At 35.4% G+C, this 10,095-nt stretch overlaps 1 long non-coding RNA gene across 1 annotated transcript in view; it reads left to right on the top strand.

Moving 5' to 3' along the window:
• The window catches only part of LOC102879886, an 18,455-nt gene extending 8,360 nt beyond the window's left edge, over nt 1-10,095 (top strand). The window contains exons 3-5 of the long non-coding RNA XR_003043451.1: nt 9,430-9,515; nt 9,683-9,809; nt 10,054-10,095. This is a non-coding gene — a long non-coding RNA (uncharacterized LOC102879886). The remainder of the gene's footprint in view (nt 1-9,429; nt 9,516-9,682; nt 9,810-10,053) is intronic.

Below are 10,095 nucleotides of genomic sequence, written 5' to 3'. Positions count from 1 at the left end.
TTAATATTGGCCTCATAAAATGAGTTGGGGAGTATTGCCTCCTCTTCGATTTTTTGGAAGAGTTTGAGGAGAATAGGTATTAAGTCTTTTTTGAATGTTTGTTAGAATTCACTGGTGAAGCCATCTGGTCCTGGACTTTAACTTTTTGGTAGGTTTTTGATGATTGTTTCCATTTCCACTTCTTAATTCAGTCTAGGAAAGTTGTATTTTTCTAAGTACTGGTTCATAAATTTGGTGTTATATACTTTTCCATAGTATTCTTGTATGATCCTTTGTATATCTGTGGTGTCTGTCGTAATTTCCCCTCTTTCATACCTGATTTTGTTTATTTGTGTCCTTTTTCCTTTTTCTCTAGTGAATCTAGGCAGGGGTTTGTCAATTATATTAACCTCAAAGAACCAGCTCTTTGTTGCATTTATTTTTTCTATTTTTTTTTCAATTTCATTTATTTCTGCTTTAATTTTGTTGATTTCTTTCCTTCTGTTGACTTTAGGCCTCATTTGTTCTTACTTTTCTAGTTTTTTAAGATGAAGCGTTTAGTTGTTTATTTGTGCTCATTCTTGTTCTTGGAGGTGGGCCTGTAATGATATGAACTTTCCTCTTATGACCACTTTTGCTGTGTCCCAAAAGTTTTGATGTGTTGTACTATCATTATCATTTGTTTCTATGTATTACTTGATCTCCCTTTTTATTTCTTCTCTGACCCAGTTATTCTTCAATAGTATGTTGTTTAATCTCCATGTAGGTGTGGTTCTTTCTGCTTTCTTTTTACACTTGATCTCTAGTTTCAAAGCATTATGATCAGAGAATATGGTTGGTATGATTTCAACCCTCTTATATTTGTTGAGGCTATCTCTGTGTTCTAGTATGTGGTCAATCCTTGAGAATGTTCCATGTGTACTAAGAAGAATGTATATGTAGCTGTTTTGGGATGGAAGGCTCTGTAAATGTCAATTATGTCCAGTTGTTCTAAAGTGTCCTTTAAGGATGTTATTTCCTTATTGATTTTCTGTTTGGATGATCTGTCCATATCTGACAGTGGGGTATATAGGTTCCCTACTACAACAATAGTGTTTTGGTCTGTTTCTCTCTTTAGTTCTGTTAATAATTAATTGCTTTACATATTTTGGGGCTCCCTGATTGGGAGCGTAGATATTAATAATTGTTATGTCTTATTGGTGCATGATTCCCTTTATCATTATGAAGTATCCCTTAGTATCTTTCTTTACCTCTTTAATTTTGAAGTCTATTTTGTCCAATACTGCTACTCCCGCTTTTCTCTGAATGCCTTTTGCTTAAAATATCATTTTCCACCCTTTCACTTTGAGTCTATATTTGTGTTTGGAGCTGGGATGTGTCTCCTGGTGGCAGCACATGCTTAGGTTTTGTTTTTTAATCCATTCTGCGACTCTGCGCCTTTTTATTGATGAGTTCAGTCCATTTACATTTAGGGTGCTTTTTGAAATATTTTGTCTTCTTTTAGCCATTTTATCATTTGCTTTCTGGTTGCTTGGTGTTTCCATTGCTTCCTTGTCCTTGTGTTTCTGTTTTCTTTTTTGGTTGGGTTTTGTGAGTCTTCTCTCTGGTCCTTCTTGTTTTATGTTACATACTTCAGTTCTGAATCTTTGGTGTGTGGTTAACATTACGAATATGTAAAGAATAGTTATATATATGTACAGTCATCCATTTTCTTCTGCGCATGCCTTATCTTCATTCCCCTTTTCAAATTTGGATCTTTGAATCCTATCCTTTTCAGTCATTGTTGTCCCAGTTTTTCCTTTTATATGCTGAATGTTCATTAGTATATTGCTATAGCAAATTTCTTCTTATTTTTCAAACTTATCATGCCCTGTTTTTTACAGGTTACACTCCTCTGCTTCTGTCAGCCTACTAGTCACCTTACTCCTAATTATGTATTTTTTTTGTCATTTTGTTTTAGGTGAGCTATCCCTTTCAGTATTTACTGTAATGCTCGCCTCATGTGGAGAATTCCTTGAATTTTTGTATGTCTGAAAAGGTCTTAATTTCTCATTCATATCTAAAGGAGAGCTTAGCTGGATACATTATTCTTGGCTGGTAGTTCCTTCTATTTGATAGTTTGAATATTTAATTCCACTCCTTTCTAGCTTGTAAGGTTTGTGCTGAGAAGTCCGACGATAATCTAATAGCTTTTCTTTTATAGGTTACCATGTTCTTTTCCTTAGCTGCCTTGGGAATTCATTGTCCTTGGTTTTTGATGATTTTAATACGATGTGTCTTGGTGAGGGCCTTTTTGGGTTGAGATAATTGGGTGTTCTGTTGACTTCTTGAATTCCAAGCTCCAGCTCATTCCTTACATTTGGGAAATTCTCATCCACTATTTGTCTGAAAATGCTTTCTAATCCCTGCTCCTTTTCTTCCCCTTCAAGAATTCCCGTTATTCTTATGTTTCCTCTCCTGATGATATCAGTTAGTTCTTGAATTTCTGTTTCATTATTTTTCATTCTTCAGTTTCTCACTTCTTCCTTCTGATTTATTTCTAGATTTCTGTCTGTGATATCACTGATCCTTTCCTCCATTTGGTCGACTCTTGTTATTTCATTTTTCAACTCTTGCAATGTGTTCTTTATCTCCAGAAGTTCTATTCAGTTCTTTTTGAGGGTTTTAATATCCTTGCTAAAGAACTCATTCTGCTCATCTATTTGTTTTTTCGATTCCTGAAATTGTTGATATGATTTGTTATGGATCTCATTAAGTTTTCTCAGAAGTACTATCCTGAATTCTCTGCCATTTAAGTTGCATGTTTCTATGTCTGTAAGCTTATTTTCTGTAGATTTTTCTCTTTTTTTCTGAGCTGCCTTGTCACCTTGGTTGTTCGTGGTGTTTAATGAAGTATTTCTCCACCTGGGCATTAATGGAAGTGTATTTTGCTTTTTTTTTTTTTTTTTTTTTTTCCAGAAAGATTTATTATATAATGGTCTCTCTAACCTGTTGCCAAAGAAGGTTTTTTTTGGGGGGGTGGGGTGGGGGCGGTTTCCAGTAGGCAGCATCTAAGCCTCTTGATCCCTGTTTTATATAAAGTCTTAATAATGCCTTTTTTTTCCTTATAGATGTTTAGTCACACTCTCTACTCTCAGACTCAGTTCCTGTCAGTGTTAGTGACAGTTTCTATAGAGTTTGCTCAGATTCCTCTGCAGCTCTGCGGTGTTTCCTCTCAGAGGGTGTGCGGGGAGGGGCCCTCTGGGTTGGGGAAAGGGGGCTGCCACTCTGCCTCATTTTTGCAACTGCGGTTTGTAAAAATCAATTGTTTTTTTTGACGTCCGCGCTTCTCTGTCTTCTGCTCTGATGACTGAGCAATTCCACCGGCTGCATGGAACTCACAGCTCTTCCAGGCAGGGCTATTCAGGGAACTCCTGCACCCTCCCTCTCCCTCCTCCTACAGGGAGCTCCAGCTGCAAGAGGCAGCTTCTTTGTTTCTCCCAGTCCAACACCCGACACCTGGGATTCTGACCTGCCATAACTCTTAGTACAGATCTTACGCTCAGACATGTTGGTATGCAGTTTGCGTGTTTTTGTTGAGTTTCAATATTTAGCTTGTTGTTTCACAGGGAGAGATCTGGGGACATCTCTCACTCCACCATGTTTTCTATAAAAAATATTTATTGTTTGTTTTGTCATTGCAAGTGGAATTTTTTTAAATGAATTTTCATTGGTAGTATATAGGAACACAGTGGATTTTTGTACATTGATTTTGTATCCTGCAACTTAACTGTATTTGTTTACTGTTTCTAATAGTTTTTTGATGGAGTCTTTAGGATTTTCTATATAAAGATTCATGTCATCTTCATAAAGTGAGAATTTTACTTCTACATTCCTAATTTGGATGTTTTATTTCTTTCTCTTGCCTGATTGCTCTGGCTAGGAATTCTAGGGCAATGTTGAATAACAGTGATGAGAGTAGACAACCTTGTCTTGTTTCTGATCTTAGAGGCAAAACTTTCAGTTTTTTGCCATTGATATTGACTGAACATTTGTCATATATGGCCTTTAATATGTTGAGAGGTATTTTCTTTCTATAAGCATTTTAATGAGTATTTTAATCATAAGTGGATTTTATATCTTGTCAACTTTTTTTTTAAATCTGTTGGTTTGATCATATGATTTTTATCTTTTATTTTGTTAATATGTATCACAATGATTGATTTGCACATGTTGAACCATCCTTGTGCCCCTGGAATGAACTCCACTTGATGGTGATATATTATTTTTTTAATGTGTTTTGTAATCAAGTTGCTAGTATTTTGTTGAGGATTTTTGCATCTATGTTCATTAGAGATAGGGGTCTGTAATTTTTTGTCTTATCTTTGCCAGGTTTTGGTATCCAGTTAATGTTGACCTCATAAAACGAATTAGGAAGTATTGCCTCTTCAATTTTTTGAAAGAGTTTGAAAATGATATTAAATGTTATTTGAATGTTTGGAAGAATTCACTAGTCGAAGCCATCTGGTCCTGGACTTTTACTTTTTGGATAGTTTTTGATGACTTAATTTCCTTACTGTTGATCAGTCTATTTAGATTATGTAATTTTTTCATGGTTTAGTCTAAGAAGGTTACATATTCCTAAGAACTTGTGTATTTTTTCTACGTTATCAAATTTGGTAGCATATAGCCTTTCATAATGATCTTGTATAGCCCTACGTATTTTTGTGGTATCCATTTAACTTCTCTTTCATTTCTCATTTTGTTCATTTGAGTCTTTTCTCTTTTTTTTCTTAGTGATTCTAGCCAGAGGTTTGTCAATTTTTTTTTTTCAAAGAACCAGTTCTCGTGTTAATTTTTTCTGTTGTCTTTTTGTTTTCTATTTTATTTAATTCTGCTCTAATTTTTATTATTTTCTTTCTCCTACTGACTTGGGGCTTTGTTTATTCTTTTTCTAGTTCTTTAGGTGAAATGTTAAGTCATTTATTTGAGATTTTCTTGTTTCTGGAGGTAGGCCTGTAATGATATAAACTACCATCTTATTAACCCTTTTGCCGTATCCCCCAAATTTTGATGTCATATTGTCATTCTCATTTGTCTCTATGTATTTTTTGATGTCATTTAGTAGCATGTTATTTAATCTCCACTCATTTGTGGTTTTTCCAGCTTTCTTTCTGCATTTAATTTTTAGTTTCAAATTGCTGTGTTCGGCAAATATGCTTGATATGATTTCAGTCTTCTAAAATTTGATAAGGCTAGTTTTGTGTCCTAGCACATGGTTTTTGAGAATGTTCATGTGCACTAGAGAAGAATATATATTTTGGTGTTCTGGGATGAAAAGCTCTGTAAATATCGGTTACAGATATTAGTCCATTTGGTCTAACATGTCATTTAAGGCCTATATTTCCTTATTGATTTTCTGTTTGGATGATCTATCCATTGGTATCAATGGGATATTTAGGTTCTCTAATATATTTGTTTTTGTCAGTTTCTCCCTGTAGTTTTGTTAATAGTTGCTTTATATATTTTGGTGCTCTCAGATTAGGTGTATATATATATATTAATATGTGTTACGTCTTCCTTTTTCATTATGAAGTGTCCGTCTTTGTCTCTCATTACCTTTTTTATCTTGACGTCTGTTTCATCAGATATAAGTACAGCTACACCTGCTTTTCTCTGGATTCCATTTGCTTGGAGTATTGTTTTCCACCCTTTCATTTTGAGTCTGTATTTGTCATTGCAGCTGAGATGTATCTCTTGAAGGGAGCATATGGTTGGGTTTTGTTTTGTGATCCATCCTGTTATTCTGCACCATTTAATTGGTGAATTAAGTCTATTTTCATTTAGGGTGATTATTGACGTATGAGGATTTTCTATAGTCATTTTTTTCTTTAGTCATGTTTTCTGGTAGTCCTGTGTCTCCATTGTTTCTTTTCCCTTGTGTTTCTGTTATTTTAGTTTGGTGGTATTCTACGATGTTTTCCTCCATTTATTTTTATTTTTATTTTTATGTTTTTTATGTTTCAGTGTCTTATTAGATTTTTTTTCTTGTGGTTACCATTAGGTTTATGTAAAATAAAATTTCATCTATACAGTGGTCCTTTTTCTTCTGATTGCATCTTATCTCCATTCAGCTATGCATGTGCTTTTTACCTGTTCTTTTTTGTGTTTTTGTTATCACAAGCTATTCCATTTTCTGTTATGTGTTCATTTACAAATTGCAGTAGCTATTGTCTTTTTTAAAAAGTGTTCTTGCTCCTTTTAACCTTTGTATTATATTTAAGTGTTTTATACTTTATCGTGAACTAGGATTGCAATTGCTTGTCTGTTAGTCATCTTACTCGTAGCATTGTATCCTTTTGTCTTTTTGTTTTAGGTGGAAGAGCACCTTTAAGTATTTATTGTAAGGCAGGGCTTCTGGTGGTCAATTCCCTTAGCTTCCGTATGTCTAAAAAAGCTCGTTTCTGCTTCATATAAAGAATAACTTTTCTGGTTAAATTATTTTAGGCCGATGATTTCCTTTTTAGTTATTTTAATATTTGATTCCACTGTCTCCTAGCTTGTAGGGTTTCTGCTGAAATATCTGATGATAATCTAATGGGGTTTCCTTTATAGTTTACTGTCTTCTTTTCCCTGGCTGCTTGAGAATTCTTTCTTTGTCATTAATTGTGACAGTTTTAATAAATGTGCCTTTAAGAAGGCCTTTTTGCATTGAGATAAGTACGTGTTCTGTTAGATTCTTGGATTCAAGCATCCAGTTCTCTCCATGGGAAGTTCTCATCAACTATTTGTTTGAATAGGCTCTCTGTTTCCTTCTCCCTCTCTTTATCTTCTGGTATACTCATTATTCTTATATTGATCTTTCTGATAGAGTCAGATAGTTCTTGTAGAGTTCTTTCATTTTTTTTTACTCTCAAATCTCTCACTTTTTCCATCTGAGTCATTTCTAGATTTCTACCTTTGATATGACTAATTCTTTCCTCTATCTTGTTTGCTCTATTTCTTAAGCTCGCTAGTTCAGTCTTCATTTCTTTATTGAGTTCTTCATCTCCAGAATTTGTTTTGTTCTTTTTAATAGTTTCAGTAATTTGTTAAAGTACTCCTTTTGTTTGTTGATTTTATTTCTGAGTTCATTAAACTGCCTTTCTGAGTTTTCTTGTATTTCTTTGAGATTTTTTTCAGAACTGCAATCTTGAATTCTCTGTCATTTAAATCACGTATTTCCATGTCTTTAAGTTTATTTTCTGGAGATTTTTAATTTTCTTTTTGAGCCACCTTATTACTTTGATTATTCATGATATTTGATGGGTTATCTCTCTGCCTAGGCATTTATGGGAATGAAATCTGCTTTTTAAAAAAGTATTTGACATGTCACTATTTTAAGATGTTGATAAGTAAAGCGTGGTACTAAAGTGCAAGTTTTTATTTTCTCCTACTTGCACTGCTGGGGCTTCCAGAATCTGTGGGCTGGTGTTGCCTCAGCTGCAGAAAATGCCCTGTATTCTGTGAGGAGATGGGCATCCTCTTTGTGTCCCTGTCATCTCAGTTTCAGGGTACCTCTCCTGTGGATTGGAAGTGGCGGGCTATAGGTTTCCTTTGTGTTCCTGGCCCCGCCTTCCTGTAGCAAGAAGTCTCTGGCAGAGCCACTGTGTCTGAGTTGACCCAGCTGCCTGTGCCAGGCCGCACCACTATGGGTGGGAGAGGGGTGGGTGAAGGGAAGTGGGTTTCTGCATCTACAGTTCTGTTTTCTCCAGTGGGTTTGCCACAATTAGTACAGACCAGTTAGCCTGGAAAGTTTTTTTCACCTCTTTCTTGATCTCCCAAGGGAAGATTTTACTTCTGTGTGAGCCACAGGGTGGACAAGTACCTGCATCTGCAGAATCCTTTGTTTGATGATGTGAGGCTGTGGAATGTTGTGACTCTTTGCACTGCTGCTCTGCCCCGACCCTGGACCCAGCTTCAATGTGTACCAGCCATCCACGTACAATTGCTGTCCCTGCCCCCTCTCGTTTGCCTAATGGGGGTTGCACCTCTACCCTTCACTGCTGTTGCCTCTGCTTGGGCTGTATGAGTTCTGGACTGTGTCTGTGGTTCTGTCTTTGTATTCCCCCTCTCCCACTCCATTCTTTTCTGCCCTGTTTGCTCTGGATGTCTCAATGTGTGGATCTCTCAGATATGGTTGTGTGTTGAACAGGGAATCCTTTGTTGAATTATAGCTGTCCAACTTGTTTTAAGTTCAAGGGGAGAGACCTGGCGGTCTCCTCATATTACCATGCTGCTTCCATCCACGATGCAGTATTTTAACTTTAGTCACCATGCTGTACATTACATCACCATGACTTATTTACATTATTGAAATATAGTATCTTTTTTTCATTTGCACGAACATTTATTTTCTTTATGTAGAAACTTCCTTGCTCAGCTAAGCTCCATTCATGAACCCATCCCATATCCTTACATTCAATCAGGAAATGAGCGGTGGTGCCCAGCAGCACCATCACTTTTCTTAGTGTCCCACTTTTCTCTAGCATTGTTCACATTTGCGTGCAGTGCTCTATGATGGAGCCTAAATATATTCCATTGAGGGAAATTCTAGAGCCTCCTTTATCAGAATTGTGGTTTAATGAAATGGGATAATTGATCTTCACAAGCCTGTTTATTTTTCTTTAATTTTTGAGTTCCATCTTTAAAAAAAGGCATGAAGTATTTCATATTTAAAAAGAGTAGTAAAACACTCATGTACCTACCACCTAGAGTAGGAAGGACTAGTTAAGATACTTCTGTACCCACCCCTCCCTCTGAAAGGGTAACCTGTTAATAAAGAAAATTTTGTAGTTGTTATTTTCTTGTTTTTCGTAATTGTTTTACTATATATTCTAAACAATATACTATTAGGTTTTCTTTAGTTTTGACATTTTTAACAAGTAAAATTAGCCAGATGCATAAGTTTTTGAGAATTGTTGACTTTCAAAGCTGTAAAGGAACTCAGAGATCTTGTTCAAGCTAAATATATAAAATAATGGAATGGTTATGTCTCGCCTTCCTAAAATGAAAGATACAGCCATTTCAAAAAAGTTTATTAAAGAATCTGCATTATAAGGAAAAATGCTTTTATATTATCTAACAATAAAGATTTTTAGTATTTAGTCTGTATTTTAATTAAAATTCTCTTATGTGAACTTTATGTTTGGTAAATATTTTAGGAAGATTATCTCTTCCTTTAATAGGTGAGAAGTGAAGAGAGGAGCTCATATTTAGGAGTTTATTGTAAGTAGTAATTAGCACATCAGGTTTATTCTATACAGTCCTTTCAACTTTGCCATGTGTTTGAAAATTTCCACATTAAAAATATTGGTAAGTCACGGATGATCATTAAAATAAATAGTAATGTGCCAGGCTTACAGGTTGCTGAGTATTTTTGTACTCTATTTCATTACTTTGGGAAACTACAAATAATTGTGTTTCTTTCAGTCTTAGCCCTAGCCATGTGATAATTGGAATGTGTCATTATATGAAGAAGGTTGTCTGCAGCGACAGGAATATTCAAGAAGATGGAGGTACTTTATTCTATTTATACTAAGTTTTTTACCCTGCTACATCCTTGGCCTGTCCCAAGGATGCTCGGTGCATTGTCTATATCCCTCAGTATCCTTTTCTATCTCTTCTTTCATCTTAAAAACATTTCTTTTAATTTCAGCAGTACTACATGGTTTTGTCATTTCAGTGGTTGCTGACTTTCAGGGATGTAGCTGTAGACTTCTCTCAGGAGGAGTGGGACTATCTGAACCCTGCTCAGAGGGATTTGTACAGAGATGTGATGATGGAAAACTATAGCAACCTTGTCTTACTAGGTAAGGGTATCTATCCCCAAATAACTTGTGAATTTTAGGTGTATCTTTCAATTTTCTGGATGTATTTCTATTTCATACAGAGTTCCTTTGTGCTGTATAGGAGATGGGCAGCTCTTTGCGATATCTTTGTCTTCTCCATTCTTCGTACCTTTAAATCTTGTCCTTCATGTAGTTGCCTGTTTTCTTGACTGAGTTTGAATTCAGGAACAGCATGATATGTCTTATTATTTTTTCTTAAAAATAGGACTATCTATTTCTAAGCCTGATGTGATTTCCTTAGTAGAGC

This window comes from Pteropus alecto, unplaced genomic scaffold (assembly GCF_000325575.1).
Source record: "Pteropus alecto unplaced genomic scaffold, ASM32557v1 scaffold281, whole genome shotgun sequence".
In the NCBI taxonomy this organism is placed as follows: domain Eukaryota; kingdom Metazoa; phylum Chordata; class Mammalia; order Chiroptera; family Pteropodidae; genus Pteropus; species Pteropus alecto.
Note: the sequence above shows the minus strand (reverse complement) of the source record. Positions and strands in the feature narration are given on the sequence as shown.